At 47.0% G+C, this 17,500-nt stretch overlaps 1 protein-coding gene across 3 annotated transcripts in view; it reads right to left on the bottom strand.

Annotated features, from left to right (window-relative positions):
* Window positions 1-17,500, bottom strand: part of sulf2b (sulfatase 2b) — a 70,199-nt gene that overhangs the window by 45,256 nt on the left and 7,443 nt on the right. For 2 of the 3 annotated variants that reach the window (XM_069659379.1, XM_069659382.1), the window contains exon 2: window positions 8,669-8,704. The gene's annotated coding sequence lies outside the window, so the exon portion shown is untranslated. Of the gene's footprint in view, window positions 1-8,668; window positions 8,781-17,500 lie in introns of those variants that run through there. The other variant, XM_069659380.1, reaches the window with a different exon arrangement.

Below are 17,500 nucleotides of genomic sequence, written 5' to 3'. Positions count from 1 at the left end.
GTGTGTGTGTGTGTTATTTACTGCAAAAAGCATTCATTATTTTGAATGAAATTCTCTCTGAGTATTTTCAAAGTAAAAGCACGTGTGGTCTTTGATGTGACTGTGGAACAGCTGCTGTGAACGTCTCAGTGTTGTTCATGTAAACTTAGAGTAATTGTTATTATTTGTTCTTATATATTATTATCATTATATTTCATTGTGTTTATGACCTGCATTTATTTAGCATATAAAGACACTTAAAGTATTCACATATTGTATTTTATGACTCTGACAGACCGACACATTAAATGATTAAATTGACAGATTCTAATAATTGTTAGTGACAGGAAACAGTAACAGACTGGTTGTTCCTGCATGAAGGAAACACAGGAGCAGCGTTTTAACAGCATCATTCAGATGATCACTTCATCCCTGTGTAAGTTTCATGTCACCGTCATACAGAAGATAAAGTAAGAACAATAAGATGACTTTGTGTCCTCGCTGCTGGAGACGGACTGATTAACATGGTTCTATGTAACTCACAAACCTCCTCCCCCTTATCAGCACGCTGACTGTTCATCGTTTCTCTGCTGTTACTGACTGTAAAGACGTTGTAGCTGCGGCTGGTGTTTGTGTGGCTCTGAAGAACAGCACCTCATCCTGCTCTTTTCGTTCTCTCTCTCCGCCCGTCGAGTGGCCTCAGAAGCTGTGAGATAAGAGTTCAGTTTAAATTGTGTGGACCTGTTTTCACCTCTCTCTCTGTGTTCTGCATTAACTCACGGCTGCTTCTTTTCACCTGTGTAACTAGCTTAGCGTTCTGCCTGAACACACGGTTAGCCTGATATGTTTGATATGCAAATCCCAGAGTCCCTGCGTACCTGTGCCGTGTGAAACAGTCACAGTGTGAGAGCGGCTCAGGTGCAGCCGAGTTTCCCAGGATTCATTTCCTGCTCGGCGCCGCTGTCGGCTGTAATCCTCCTCTCTGTGAAACAGAGGAGCCGCGGGGAGGACTCAGTTTGTCCTCCACACAGGAGCAACATTTGTCTCCTTTATTTATTTATCTCCTCTTTCTTCCTACAAACAGCTGAAGGCAGGAGGAGGCAGAGCTCATCAGTTACACTCTGCACCTTCCTCACCTCCCCTCGCTCCTCCTCTCAGTCGTCCTCCACCTACACCTCACAGCCCGCTGACCTGTCACACACACACACACACCAGAGCTCTGTGTGTGTGTGTGTGTGTGTGTGTGTGTGTGTGTCCCTGAGGCAGTAAACCCTCCACCAGGGAAGCAGCTGTTTCCCTAAGAGTAGGAGGAGGAGGAAGGGGAGGGGGTGGTGAAGAAGAAGAAGAAATAGAAAGAGGAGGAAATGGTGGATGAGAAGGAAGATGAGAAGGTGGAAGAGGAGAAGAAGAAGAAAATGGAGGAGGAGATGGAGGAGGAAGAGGAGAAGAAGAAGAAGATGGAAGATGAAGCAAAGACAAAGGAGGAGGAGGAGGAGGAGGAGGAGGAGATGGAAGAGCAAGAAAAGACGAAGAAGGAGGAGGAGGAAGGAGAAGAGGAAGAGGAGAAGAAAAAGAAGGAGGAGGAGGAGGAAGAAGATGGAGAGGAAGAGGAGAAGGAGGAGGAGGAGGAAGGAGAAGAGGAAGAGGAGAAGGGGAAAAGGGAGGTGGAGGAGGAGACAAAGGAGCCTCTCCGCCTCATTGTGAATCGTTGTTAGTTTATGGGCTGAACTCTCCCTCAGTCTGACCTTTGACCCCAGATCAGAAGTCTGAACCTGATACCTTCAGTAGTTAAATTCTTCTTCATAGGAACAATGAAATATCTCTGTGGCTCCGTGCAGAGGAGAAGGGTGTTCTGGGTAACTGAGTCACACACTTCTTACATCTGAACGGACGTCATGAACGTGTGACTCACAGACGAGGTTCATGTTGGAACAAAGAGAAACAGACGTGTGAACATCAGCACGACTGCATGGGGCAACAGTTTCTCTCTTTACATGATCTGTACAAACAAGTTTAAGTCGTGGATCAATATTAGCTCGTAGCAGGTAGGACGTTAGCATGTTAGCAATCTCACAAGTTTTAACTTTATTAGCCGCATCACAAGTTGAAGCCGTAGTACGTTAGCAACATGAAGTTCAGCCAGAAGACAGGTTCAAAATATTAGCGTGTTAGCAGTTAGCCTACCTATAGCTACAGCACTATTTTGCCAGGATTTGAAGATGCTAACAACCAGCTAAAGCTAAACATAAGAGAATCTGCATTTTAAATCAGTTGACTGCTAGAAAAAAAGAGCTCTTTTAATGGGATGTAGCATCTTATTTCAATGATGACGCGTTCAGATTTCACACATACCAAACATCGAGTCACAGAGACAAGTGGAGACAAGACAGAGAGCGAGTCTGCAGAGAAACGCTTCAGTGACGGGCCGCGGAAAGCTGACATTTAAAAGTTCATGTTGAAGCCTGCGAGAGAAGAAACACCTGGATATGTTTGTGTTTCTGTCCAGGACACTCTTATTAGTGAGACCACACATTCATTATTATTTCCACCAATTCCTCATTAAGTAAAGAACTACAGGTCGTTGGTTCTGTCTCTTTTCTCTTCTTCTGTGGTTTCTCGTGCAGCTCTCCGTCTGCTCACACTGTGGACACGAGCAGGAAAACGCCGGGAGCAAAAAGAAAAAGGTGCATCACTAATTTACAATCTGCTTAAACACACCTGCTGACGTGCACTCCTCCTCCTCCCCCTCATCTGTTTCCCCTAAATGCCACATGCACACTTCTCCTCCCTCCTTCTCCTCCTTTCTCAAGAAAGATGGATGCTAAACTCCTCTCCTCTTCAGTTTCTGCTCTCACTTCTCCTCCTCTGCTCATCTCTCAAGAGCTTGTGGAAGGTGGCTGCTGACTCGCCCACATCTCTGGTGGGAGAGCGAGCGGCCGGTGAAGGAAACACAAGAAGCGATCTTCTCCTCCCTGCAGCTCGCCGTCTTCTCTGCAGGAAAAGCCAACAGCAGTCCTGACTCCATGCACGGGCCATAAATAAATCAGTGTATGACAAACAGTGAACGAGCTAACAAGCGGGTACGGTGAGCACAGACACAGATAGCTGCTAATTAGTGCTAACATATAAATAAAATAATAGTATACTTGTTGAACAGTCTGCTAAGCGAGGCCCCGCCCTCCCTCCCTCCCTCCCTCTCTGCTGAAGTCATCTCCAATTAATTTATTACGAGCTGTAAACAAAACAGACGAGCTCCACCGAGCGACACAGGTCGATCAAAACAAGAGAGGACGAAAACACATCTCATACACTCCTCTTCCTCCTCCTCCTCCTCCTCCTCTATTTCCATCCCTCTCCCTCTCTCCTTTCATCCCCCTCTCCTTCCCTCCGGGCGGTTCATCCATCCTGCCCACTCAGAGACAGAAATAGACTGATGGAGAGCAGGAGCGCTCTGCTGGGAGGTGACCACTGGACACACACGTATATATACAGTCCTGATGCTCCTATAGACACACACACACACACACACACTAACACGTGCACGTGGCTCCCAGCTGACAGCAGGTTGATGATGTGTGATCTGTTTAATATTTCGTCTCTCAGGTTATAAAGAACACGAAGCCTGATGAAGATTTAGTGCACAGCTGCTTCGACCAGGTGCAGCCAATCAGCTGAGTGCAGAGCGCAGAGGGACCTGTCACACTGGGCTGTAATAAAAACACTGTTTACACGTTTACTCAATCACATTTAAAAAGTTTTATTTATTTGATTAAATCCAGTCATTTATAACGGAGACAGGACATCTGTCAGGTGAATACGATTTACTTTTATTTTGAAGGTGAGGGTTAGCATTCCTAATGTCGCTCTATGCTCCATGTTGTTAATATGTTTTTATGACATGTTGTTATATGTACCCCTTTCCCAACAAAATAAGCGCGTTTACGCGGGTTGTCTCTTTTCCCATTGCCAGTGAAGTATCCTCCTGTCAGTCTCTTTTCTGCTGCGTCGCCGCCTGACGTCACAAACGAGCCACAGACAGGGTTAGTAACCAGGGAAGATGTTACGGTGGTTAGGTCTTCATTGTATCTATTACTCATTCAGTCTGTTTATCAAACTCTGCGCCGACAAATTTGGAACGATGTTTGAGCGCTGCTCTGACGGAGACAGGCAGAGTTTGTAGCTGAGATGACGAGGAGTCGCAGAAGTTACCGACGGAGCATAGCATCATGTTGTAGAGGGGGCGGAGATTAGCATGTCAACACGGGTTTCGTGTTCCCATCAATGCCGATCAGAGCCGAGGCGATAATTACCCGGGTCTACTGCAGAGTCATGTGACCCGGGTCTGAATGCTGATTGTAACCTTTCACACTAAGCAAGAAAGCCGGGTGTTAGCGGGTGTTAGACCAGTGGGAAAGGGGCTTAAGTTAAGTGTGTGCACTTCTGTTAGCTTAGCTGCCTCTTTAGTGACTGAACTTTCATGACTTTCGCTTTGAAAGTTGTTGTTTTTTTTATCAAAACGTCAGAGTCAGAACCTCATCTGGAAAACGGCTGATTTAACTCTTAGAAGTTTCTGTGTTTCTTTATTTGAACAGAAAACAGAAACTCTGACCTTCCTCTGAAAACTGCTGATTTCACTTTCATGAATTGCTGTAAATGTAAAATGTTTCAGAGTTTGTAGATTTACTGCAGCAGCGTGTTGAGAAAACCGATTATCTTCTATTTAATAATTCAGGAGTTATTTCTCTTTGTGGAAGATGTGTCCATGAGCGACAAACAAACACAACAAACTGATGTTTTCAGAAAGAGGTTGCAATAAGATCATTTCACTTTAGGACAAGTCTCAAAAGTCCCACAGACGGCCATCAGTTTAAACCTTCACTCAGTCGGCCAATCAGCTTCCAGATCAGTGCTGACCTGCAGAGAACAACATTTGAATCTTGCAAATTATTTCCTCTGAGATTTGGATCCATGTCATCAGAATATAAAAGCAGAGCTCTCTCTCTCTCTCTCTCTCTCTCTCTGTCTCTCTCTCTCTCTCTCTCTCTCTCTCTCTCTCTGTCTCTCTCTCTCTCTCTGTCTCTCTCTCTCTCTCTCTCTCTCTCTCTCTCTGTCTCTCTCTCTCTCTCTGTCTCTCTCTCTCTCTCTGTACCTGTGACGACCTGTAGTGACACAATGCATCACCTGGACCCAACTTTAAACCTCTAAGTCACACCTCAACAGGAAACTGCAAATACAGAAAAAGAACCTACAACTTTACAAAGACAGACAAGAGCACACACACACACACACACACACACACACACACACACACACACACACACACACACACACACACACACACACACACACACACACACACACACACACACACACACACACACGCACACACACACACACAGAGCTGTACTGGTGCAGTCCCAGTGGTGACTGTAGTCAGGAGACGTATTGTTTTGTCAAGATGGCAGCTTAACAACATGATGCATGACTTTACGGAGTGTGTGTGTGTGTGTGTGTGTGTGTGTGTGTGTGTGTGTGTGTGTGTGATGGATGAAGCAGCAGAAACACTGCTATAGACAGAGAGGATCCCTGATGAACACCTGACCTGTTTCTACTGAAGGACGTTGCACCTTAAAATCTCCTGCAGCATTCAAAATTCACTTTTTGAGGGAATTTTTTTTTTGCCTTTATCAAACATGAGTCACTAGTGAGCGAACAGGAAGTGAGCGGATGGAGATGGAAAGGATGGAGGACATGCAGTAAACAGATTTTAAGTTGCAGGTCTGCTTCTGCCTCCATCAGTGAGTGTGTTTGTGTTAACGTGTGTTAACAGATATGTGTTGGATCCCAACTAATCATTTAAAACATAAAGTCACACAATTACACAAACTAATTAATCTATTAAGGCAGAGATGAACCGAAGTTAAATGTGTGTTTTTCTGATAGTCTGGTGTGTTTGAGGAGAGCGACGTCACAGCAGGTTCTGTTGTTAAAGAAGCAGGTTCCTCTTCTGGGATCCTTTCTGTAATGTTGTCAAAGAATGAGGAGAAGAAGCACTGTCACATCGCTCTCTTCAAACACACCAGACTCAGCAGTGATTTTACCTCCCAGCACACAGGAGCTGCTGGTTTATATAAATATATATTACTGAGCCCTGGGACGACAAAACCACCCAACCTGATCGATAGAACACTGAGACTGTATTTTAGATTGACAGCTTCAGGGGGTCAAAGATCTGTCGGTCAAATATCTGACATGTACATGACGAATGCTGAGTGACTTAATCAGCCGTCCTGGAATCAATCAGTCAACCAACCAGGCAGTCAACCGATCAATCAGCTGTTTGTAAAAGGAAAAGTGAAAACGATGTCAGCGTGACAACTCCTGAGAGTTCTCACCCACCTCTCTGTGCGTGTCAGTGATCAGAACCACATGTGGGACACACACACACACACACACACACACACACACACACACACACACACACACACACACACACACACACACACACACACACACACACACACACACACACACAAACAGAGGAATGTGGAGGAGTTGGGGTCATCGCAGCTGAACCTGAATCATCTGCAGAGAAACAAACTGAGTTTTCTGTCGAGGCTGCAGAGTTCAGACGGAAACACAAACGGCTTCATCTTCTTCACCTTCACTCCTCTCTTACACAGGCGCACACTCACTCACTCACTCACTCACTCACTCACTCACTCACTCACTCACTCACTCACTCACTCACTCACTCACACACTCAACTTTTACAACACATATAGAATCAAACACCTCCAGCAGAGCATGTATTCTGCGGTTCTGCCTCCTGAACCTGGTGTGAAATGTTTCTCCTCTTTTTCAGAAGCAGTTTCACTGATTAACTCTTCATTTTGAGGTCTGAAGCTCTGATGTTCGTCCTGCTAAAACAGCTTAAGTCTATCTGTTAGCAAAATCCTGCAGATTTAAAAACATTTAAATGATTTTAGTGGAAAGTTTGTCCACCATCCAACAACCAAATCATTAGTTTGTGCTGCAGAAAAGTGCCAACATCTCACCCAGAGCCAGAGACCCAAAATTAGTGTTGGAGTTAACAAGTTACAAAGTCTGTTAGATTATCTGATCACTGTTTTGTTACAGCGAGTAACGTGACGCATTACTTCTGCAACTCAAGTAATGTTTAGTTACTCTTTCATACACAGTAATCTGTTGGTGTAAAATAAATCTCTGTGTTTCTCTTTTGTCTCCACAGAAACAGAAACTCCCTGAAGCTCTGTCTCTGTTTCTCTCCTCCTCCTTGGCAGGTCGCTGCGTACCAGCAGAAGGTAAACACAGCTGTGTCAGTGCGCATGTGTAGCTAGCTAACTCAGATAGCGCGCTGTCAGAGAGGACAGCGTTTACTTTGTGTGAATATTCACATTATTCTGAATGTTTGGGTGAAAGGGACGAGAACAACATGGCGGTGAAATGTAAGCTGTGTGTGGAGGAGAAGTGCTCGTCAGCTGTGAAGAGCTCGACTTCAAACGTGAAGAAGCATCTGCAGCTAAACACAGCTCCACAACACTGGTGGGACTGAGAGCCCGTGTTGTGTTGTTGTCATGGAAACAGCTGTGCCTAATACTGTAGACTGTCAGACTGTTAGCATCATAAAGAGCTGTAAAGGTTATACTGCGTCTGTCAGTCCTGTTATCAGGCTGCAGAGTGACAGATTATGGGCCGTAACCGAGGCGACGCAGAGACGGCAGAGTCGATACATTCAGAGGTAGACGTACAGCAGGCGACACGCCGTCCTGATGATATAACACACACGTGGAACGAGTCGCAGAGGGGGTTAATGTTTGGTAACGCAGAAGTAATCTAACATGTTACTTTACTCAGGAGGTAACACAGGAACGTAACGAGTTACTTTTAAAGGTAACGTTACCCAACAGTGATTACCAGCATCCCTCTGCATGTCTGATGGTCTGACAGGAAGTAAGGAGTGACTGTCAGCTGTTTGTCCTTACGCACCGAGCTCCTCCCTCATAGTGCATGTTGTGATGTATGTTTTTCCTGCTTGACTCTGAGTGTGTGTGTGTGTGTGTGTGCTAATGAAAATGTATCAGGCTGCTTGTGTGTGTGTTTTCATTGTTTGGGTCCAACCTGCATCATTAATCAGGAATGTGCGAGTGTGAGGCTCCTGTTACTGGGTCACAACAAGGAAACACACACACACTGTAGGTGTAACTCACACGCTCTGCAATCCAACCACACCTCCACTCCGACCCAAAGATCATCACAACTCGAGGACCCTGATATCCTGAGATAACAACTCTTCTAACGCTTAAAGAAATGTTTTTAAACTCTTTTTTATCTCACATCGTCCACAGATAAAGTCGAGATCGGATCTCTGCAGGACAACGTCAGGGACATCGAAACAGCTCGAGGTTCATCTTTAGACGGTTTCATGACAGAAAAACAAGCGTCACATCTGTGAGCCAACATTAATCTGTTCTGATAGCAGACTTTAAAAAGGTTCTGTTAAAAGGTAAGATTAGGTAGCAGAGAGGTGTGTGTGTGTGTGTGTGTGTGTGTGTGTGTGTGTGTGTGTGTGTGTGTGTGTGTGTGTGTGTGCGCGTGTGTGTGTGTGCGCGTGTGCGCGTGTGTGCGTGTGTGTGAGTGAAACAGTGAAACATGAAGATGTTGTTACCTGAAGTGTGTGTCGAGTCTCCTGCTGCGTTCAGACCTGCAGACACACACAGACAGAGGAGACGTTAACACCCAGCTGACATCACACGCAGAGATCACAAACGGCTCTTATTGAACACGTTAGAAGATGTTAAATAGTTTCATGGACAGGACTGCCACAGATCTCAGCGGGAGACGTAAACAGATCCACAAGAAGGAACGTCCCTCCGTGTGTCTGAAACACAACATGACTCTGAACGTCACTTTCCCCCTAACGTGACAAACGTCTCCTTCAGCAGCTCGTACAAACTCTCGCTTATTTCCACTCAGTGATCGGACAAAAAGAAACCTGTGTTGTGTTTGTGAATCTGGACTCGCTCACAGATCATCTGCGAGGGAAGAAGCTCCACTCTGACACGACACCGTACGATCAGAGGACTGAGCCGTGGATACACAAAGCATTGTGTGCTTTTTTCAGACACTGAACCTGCACAAAGAAAACAAAGAGATGGTGTCATCCTCAAAGCACCTGCAAAAGGTGACGTGCACCTCTCACTATAAACACTCAGCGCTCTGCTGCTATTTGAACCTTTGTAATAAAGTAAAATGTTTATATTTATGCATCACTGTCTCCTTATATATGAGCAGAACTGCAGAGCTGACAGACACACCGGCTAACCGAAGCACGTTTATCAGACGTGTCGTGTGAAGACTTTCCAGCAGTGACAGCAAGGATCTGCTCTCTGCCTGCTGTGTTTCTGTGTTGACTACGCCACGTAAGATAACTGCCATCAGGTCAATGTTAAGGGTGAGTCGCTCTCAGCGGCAGAACTTCATCGTCATGTTTGTGCTGTAAAATCGTGAGCGAGATATCCAGAGCTCGAGACGGGCAGACAGGAGGGAAGAGATGTCCCCTCAGTGTTCAACAACTCCAACAGAGTGAGACCTCTTCTCCTTCAGTGGATCTCTTCATGTTTAACTTTCATTTATATCAGATGAGTAATAAAAGCTTCATCGTGTTGAACCAGAACCTTCAGAAGAAGCAGCTTGTGTGTAAATCGTTGTAGCTGCTGTTAATTCAACACGTCAGATACGTTGACGTCCCGCAGGCTTCAGCAGCTTTCTGTCTGATTGTTGCGGCCCACATCGCCTGATTGTGCCGCATGTGTGAAGGCGTCACACGTCCTCCGAGACAAACGCTGCAACAAAGCATCTCATAGCCGAGCGAGCTGATCGTCTCCTGACATCACTTCTGGTCGATCTCTGTGTCAAGACGGGAAATAAAAAGTGTAAAAACTGACGGAGACTAAAGGAAGAGCTCATGAGTGCTGTGCACGCACGTTCAGTGCTCTCCATCTGTGCACACGCGCTATGTAACACACTTACGCTGCTCCTTCGGCTGCTGCAGCTGCATCAGACTATTGAAGACACGGGGGGATTACTAGCTCACTGTACAAACACTATTTAAAATGAGTGCTGACTTCAGAGCCTCTGATTGGTGGAAAGTGAGGAACAAAGCCTCTGATTGGTCAGTAGACTCAACACAAGGCAACAGGAAGTGGCTTTAATAGATTTACTGTACAGAGTCTCATGAAAGACTCGAGGTCGAGGCCGATCAGGACGCTCGTGAAGGAGAGACGACTCCCTCCCATGTTTACACTGAGCGCCTCAGGGGATCAATATCACACAGCGAGTCTGGAGACGGACATGACGCCTTTAGGATGAACATGATGATTCATCATATTCATCCTAAAATCGTCCATCCTCGCCTCCATCCTCGCCTCCGTCCTCCTCTCCGTCCTCCTCTCCGTCCTCCTCTCCGTCCTCCTCTCCGTCCTCGCCTCCATCCTCCTCATGCAGACGAGGAGAGTGAACTTTGAGTTTAGGCGACTAAAGGACTACGTATGATGACAGAACACGGCAGCTCCAGGTAGCTCAGAGTGTTTTCACTTTAGCTTCCTGCAGACGACCTCTGTGACCCCGCCTCCAAAAACACAACACACTGTAAAAAACACACACAATACAGACACACACACACACGAAGCCCGGTCGGTGATTCTTCTCACGTCTGACTCAAATCCCTCGAGTGAGAGGAGCGAGGAGGAGGAGGAGGAAGGGGAGGAGGGGGAGGAAGGGGAGGAGGAGGGGGGGGAGGAGGGGGAGGAAGGGGAGGAGGAGGTGACTGAAGGCACATTTACCATCTGTAATCAAAAGAACTCCATGTTGGACCGCCGCCTCCCCCCTCCTCTCATTCTCCCCTCCGCTCTCTCTCTCTCTCTCTCTCTCTCTCTCTCTCGCTCTTCAATTTCCTCCCCTCTGTTCCAAAGCATGACCGGCATACTGATGGCGGGATTACACACAGACACACACACACACACACACACACACGCACACACACACACACACACACATACACACACACACACGCACGCACATACAATCTAGTCAGAGAAGTAATGACTTTCTGCCTTCTCTCTCAATTCGCTCCGAGCTGCCAATTCCCACTGGGTCGCTGTGTGTGTATGTGTGTGTGTGAAACAGAGTGCGTGTGTGTCAGTTTTTGTGTAAGAGTGTGTGTGTGTGTGTGTGTGTGTGTGTGTGTGTGTGCGTGTGTGACTGTGAAAGCAACAGAAAGAGCAAAAGACACGAGGGAGGTGATACAACATCTCCAATTAGCTGGGCTGGTGGTCTTTTTTTGGGGGGCTCAGTGTGTGTGTGTGTGTGTGTGTGTGTGTGTGTGTGTGTGTGTGTGTGTGTGTGTGTGTGTGTGTGTGTGCGTGTACGCTGGCGGGCAGAGGAGGATAATAAGACCACACACAGAAGAGGTCTTCTGCAGGTTGAGGACCTGAACCTGATCTGAGAGTCAGGTTCACTGTATCATCTCCTCCTCCTCCTCCTCCTCCTCCTCCTCCTCCTCCTCCTCCTCCTCCTCCTCCTCCGCTCTGTATAGTTTCTGTTTGAATTCCAAGTAGTATCGACCAATCAAGTCTCAGCAGGCTGCAGCGTATGCAGGAAAAACAGTCCATGTGGAGAGCAGCAGACGTCTGCAGCGAACAATCTGTTGCAGATCAAACATTCAGCTTGAGACAAATCTGTTTGACGCTGTGTCGAAAGCCACTCAGCGCTTAGATTTCCTGACTTCCTCGAATGCATCATAAACGATGGCTCCGCCCTCCGTCTCATGTTAAAGTAGTGTTCTTCTCCTCCTGAGGACAGACCTGACAAAGCTTCATGTTGTTCCTAATCTGCATCATGATGTTGTTCTTTCAGCAAACTGAAGAGCCGTTAATTAAAGTCGATCACAAGAGAATCTGTTTCTGTTTGGGCTTCATCCCGCTGCAGTAAGCCAGAGTGCAGCCTCTGTGTAACTTCCTGTTTACAGTGAGACTGAGACTCAGCACAGACAGATGAACGGGCGCTCCTCCGGGGGATGGGACGAACCGAGAGATGACAGCGTTTATTTAGCAGACACATCTGGAGGGAGAATTTACCTTTGATCTGAACACACGGTCGCTGCTCGAGCTGCTGACTGGACTGTAAACATGCAGCGCACGGAGGAGGACGTCGTTTATCGCTAACCGATAAACCAGCTGTCATTGGGTGAGAGGCGGGGTTACACCTGGACAGGTCGCCTGTCAATCAGAGGACTGACACATAAGCTCCTTTCAGACCTGCACTGCGCTTCTGAAAATGTCCCCACATCGTCCAGGTGGGTGCGAACGCAAACGGCCGCATGTTTCACCCTGACTTCATGCAGACTTTCTCCTGCAGCCTCCGGGTAACATCGGTGAGCCGATGTTTGAACGCAGCAGGTAACGTTCATCGAGAGCGAGTGGGCGGGGTGATGACGTTCATATCATGTGACCGGCGAGAAAGACGACAGCAGAGACGTCTGCAGACCGGAGAGGGGAGGAGAGGCAGGAGCTTCTGGCTGTGAGGGCCGAGTGTGAAAGGGCAACTCTGGAGAATGTGTTTCTGGAAATCATCAGGAGTGCATGTGTGAAAAGAGACAGACAACCCTTCACACTCACATTCAGACCTGTGGGTAACTTAGAGTCACCATGAACCTAACGAGCATGTCTTTGGACTGTGGGAGGAAGCCGGAGTACCCGGAGGGAACCCACGCATGCACGGGGAGAACATGCAGACTCCACACAGAAAGGCCCACTACGTCTGAACCGGGACTCGAACCAGGAACCTTCTAGCTTTGAGGCGATGGCGCTAACCACTGCACCACCTGTGCACATGTTCAGACAGGTTGGCTGATAGAGTTTAAGGGACTATTTCTTTAGCGGAAGAATAAAATAATGTCCAAATCAATATTTGAGAAGCTGCGTAAGGAGCAGGATCGTGTACCGAGAGCGGGACGTCACAGCAGAGAGAGCGTCCTGTTTACTGATTCTGCTGCTGTTTAGTGCTGATGGATGCTGCGCGCGCACACACACACACACACACACACACACACACAGACACACACACACACACACACAGACACACACACAGACACACAGACAGACAGACACACAGACACACACACACACACACACACACACACACACACACACACACACACACACACAGATAGGGATGAGACATTTCGGGAGGGGATAAGAGATGTGATATGGAGTCAGAATTTTAAATGTTCAGACTGTGTGTGTGTGTGTGTGTGTGTGTGTGTGTGTGTGTGTGTGTGTGAAATCCTCCATTTCTCATTTCATGCTTCAGTGAAAAGCTTCTCCTTGTTTCTCCTCCTATTCCGTCCTTCCCTTGTTTCCTTTCCTCGCCTCCTCCTCCTCTTTTAAGGATTACAAAAGCATAAAATATTTTTTATGGAAACTTCTGGATGTTTCTGCCTCGATGACGTCTGTCCGAGTTACATCTTACACTGTCTTATTTCACGGTGTAACTCAGCTGTTCAATGTGCCACATGTGGAGCGCTCGACCTCAGCAGGACCTTTTCGAGTATCAATAATTCACCGTTAAAATCCTGTCCTGTTTTTGTTTCCATCCCTGCTCTGATGGCACGTCGTCTGGCAGCTGGATTAATATTTAACGAGTGTTTCCAGTCTCCTAATACGACGACTGACTCCGCTGATTTAATTTCACGTGCAGGTTTGTGACATGAAGTTTTCTTTTTGCTCTTTTTTGGGGGGAAACCTGCAGAATAAAACGTTCTTTCTAAAACTACAGAGATCAGCGAGCTCTGCACAGACACGCTGTAAAAAGTCGTGATGGTTTCATTGATGCCAAGCAGAACGGCTGTTATAGGATCAGCTGTGTGTCTGATAGGAGGTGGAGTATTCTGGGATGGTGTCAGTCTCTCTGACGACCGTGGAAAACATCACCTCGACCACCAACAGGTCTCCCCCGGCGGGACACGAAAATCATTCGTGACCTTCATCTGAAACTCTCCTCACTTCCTGCTGCTGTCTGTCTTCACCCCGTCCTGTCCGTCTGAATCACTGCGCTCCATTTCTACTCAGCGTGTCACAGCTAATGGAGCCCCGCGGACACACGCACACACACGCACACACACACACACACACACACACACACACACACACACACACACACACACACACACACACACGGTGACCTAATCAGTAGCTCTCCTGGAGACAGCGCTGCAGAGTTTAATTCTCTTCCTCGCTCTTTGTGTGTGTTTCACTCCGGTGGGGCATCATGAGCTCATGTCTGACTGCTGCTGATTTATTCATCAGGTCTACTTTTAAACACACACACACACACACACACACACACACACACTCAGTGATAGTGGCTGCAGTTAAACAAACAGAAGATCAGAACAGATGTATAAATGTTGACAAAAGGACCACACGACCGTTTCCACCGACACACTCCGGCCCTGCGTGCGTCTGTACCAAAGGAACGTTCTTTAAAACAAGTTGGACTTTCTAAACATTCATCTATACGATAAAAGAAAAGTAATGGAGCAAAAACTGCCAGTTTAGAAGAGAAGGTGGTGAAGTGTTGAGGACGAGAGATGGTGGTGGTGTTAACTCTTCAGAGACACAGAGGACAGAAAACTGGATTTGGTTAAAGTGAGCTGGACTCTTTAAAAGCTCGTGTCAGTGAGCTGAAGTTTGAGAGTATGTACGCAGCGCAAACTGTGAATCATGACTGGACGACTCAAAAAGCTCCCCGCTATGTGTTTGTCCTGATTGGATGACTGGCTGTCAGTCAAACTCCTCGCTATGGCAACATGCAACATCAAAGCCCCCAAATAGAAGCCTCACTCGTTACTCCTCACTACGGTCTCAGAGCAGACCATCATCATGGCTGCGTCTGTGCCAAGATAACACAGGTACAATTCACTGTCGTACTGTTTGAACAGGTTATATCAACTGGCCAATAATATCATTATTATAGACGGGCTGCTCACACCTTGTGTTTTCTCTTTATAAAGAGCGGATACTACAGGTCAGAGGGCTGGAGCTGAGGTGGAAAAAAAGTGACTCGACTTGCCCAAGAAAAAATGACTGGCAGTCTTTATAGTTAGTTAGTTAGTAGTTAGTTTTCACATTCAGGTTATTAAAGCAAAATAGATTTATTTTCGAAATAAAATAAGATCAACTTTAACAATGTGGTGCTGGTTTGGCTCAGCTCAGGCGCTCCATGTACAGAGGCTACGGTCCTCGACCAATGACTGTATATACAGATGGACAAAGCGTCTCCATCTGCTCCCATTGTACGTAATTGATGCCAAAACAGCCCTGTGATAGGCGCTGCCATCTTGCGATGGTGACGTCATACGGAGCCAGAGTCTGTGCAGTAGAGATCGGCGGGTGAAGCCGCCGTAGCCACTTCCGCTAACTCAAACACACACTTAACTTACCGCAAAAACAGCAAGGATCCCGCACACCGGCGTGTTTAACAGCATAACAGCTTCTTGTGTTGGTCTGAGGTTAAAGTTCACAGGTATGGAAACTTCAATGACTGTAGTGATTGTTTTAGTTACGTCTCCTCTCGCCGATCGTCCTCCACTCTGCTCACCCGGAACTGATTGGCTTGTGTGGACGGAGACATTGGATGGATGGAAATGTTCCACTTTAATCTCTGAATTACTACGCCGTCGTAGCAGTCTATGTGCGGCTTGTTAGCGATGTTTGTTCTATAGAGACATGTTTACAACAGATCTATATCCTCCTCAAACTGCATGTCTGCTTTATGTTTTACACCTTGGCTGCACTACAGATGAAAACTGTGTATTAATGAAACTGCATCGTCTATTCTAAACTCTGATCATTTATACGTGTGACAGTATCTCAGTCCGGCTCTGTCACAGTCACAGAAGTGATTACAGGCTGCAGTCGTTCGACTCCACTGCTGCTGCAGAGACTTTAAAGCTGCTCTATAAAGATTTTACATTCATTAAAACCAAAAATCTCTCTCCCTCCGTCTCCATCCTTCTCTCCGCGTCTCTCTGAAGGTCAGCCGCTCCAAAGCAGCGGTCTATAACGATTACCAATTTCATCAATTCTGCTACAGCGAGAGAACGGGCGAGAACGGGGGAGAACGGGGGAGGACGGGGGAGGGGGTTCATAATATAACAGCCCAAGGAGCGCGAACACCAATCAGAGCTGCTCTGAGATAAATAAAAAGCAGCTAACTGACCTTCTGTCTAATGGAAACAAAGTGAGAAGGACAATTAAAGTGCGGGAGATTTATGAGGTGATTTATGAGGCGCTGATGGAAAGTCACACTGCAGAGAGAGTGAAGGAAAACAGGACTACAGTGGTGTTGGCGCCTCCTACAGGCTGCAGGGCTCATTACAGCCACAATGAACCACAGGAGTGTTTAAAGAAGTTTGTCTTTGGAACGGCAGAGGAAAGATCACAGGACTTCATCCGCTGGAGAGCAGGAATGAGAAACTTCCAGGAGATCTGGAGAACGTAAAAGAGAACGCTTACCGGACACGAGGACACTTTAAAAGATTCAAGTTTGACGTCACCTCAGATCCAAAGAGCTTTTTTTAAAGGGTGTCTCACAGGGTCATCATTTACAGACTACAACTAGATATCTGAGGCCTCCGCCTTTGCCTGCCGCCCGGTTCACAATGCACCGACCCCCACGCCTGACTCTGCAGGTGGTGGGCCCACAAGGTGGTGGCTCGCCGCCGAGCATCCCCCCCACGTCTGGCTCCAGGGAGTAGCCCCGGTTTCCCTAATCTGGGCGAGGTAGCTCTACACCGACCCTACCAGGGGCTACGGCCCCTGACAACACAGCTCCCAGGTTCATAGGGACACACAAACTCCTCCACCGCGTTATTGTACACAGTAGATTTCTGTTGAGATTTTTTCCCATCATGCTCCTGGTGGAAACTTACAAGAAGAGAAACAAACAATGGAGCAGAGGCTGTAGCATTAGCTGGGTTAGCATTAGGAGCTATTTGGTTGTAGCCATTAGTGTCTTTCCATGGAGAAGAACCTGAACTAGCTTTAAAATAAAACACATCCTCTTTGAAGCGTCCATGTTGTTTCCACATGACAACTTAAAGCCCCTGAAAGGAACAAACTCAGAGGGAAATGGGGCGATCCGAGGAGCATGTGACTGTAGGGTAAGTAGGAATGAGTCCTGGGAGGGAGACAATAACTTCCTTTAAATAACAACAAACCAATCAATACGTCTACCTGTGCACAAGGCAGACCATGCATGGTGAGTAAGGGCTTAAGATCAGGTTATAAATCTCAGTGCTCTGTGATGCAGACCGCCGGGGACAGTGAACACACCTTGAGCTGTTTGGCTAACAGAACTATTTGTTTACAGAGCAGCCCGACAATCCCTGAGAGGATCCATCGCCTCACGCTGTGTCAACAGCGTCATCATCATCACG

Source organism: Semicossyphus pulcher, unplaced genomic scaffold (assembly GCF_022749685.1).
Source record: "Semicossyphus pulcher isolate SPU_LCO1_2020_fin unplaced genomic scaffold, fSemPul1.0.p SCAF_13, whole genome shotgun sequence".
NCBI classification, from domain to species: domain Eukaryota; kingdom Metazoa; phylum Chordata; class Actinopteri; order Labriformes; family Labridae; genus Semicossyphus; species Semicossyphus pulcher.
The sequence above is the reverse complement of the archived record's forward strand: the minus strand, read 5'-3'. Positions and strand labels throughout refer to the sequence as shown.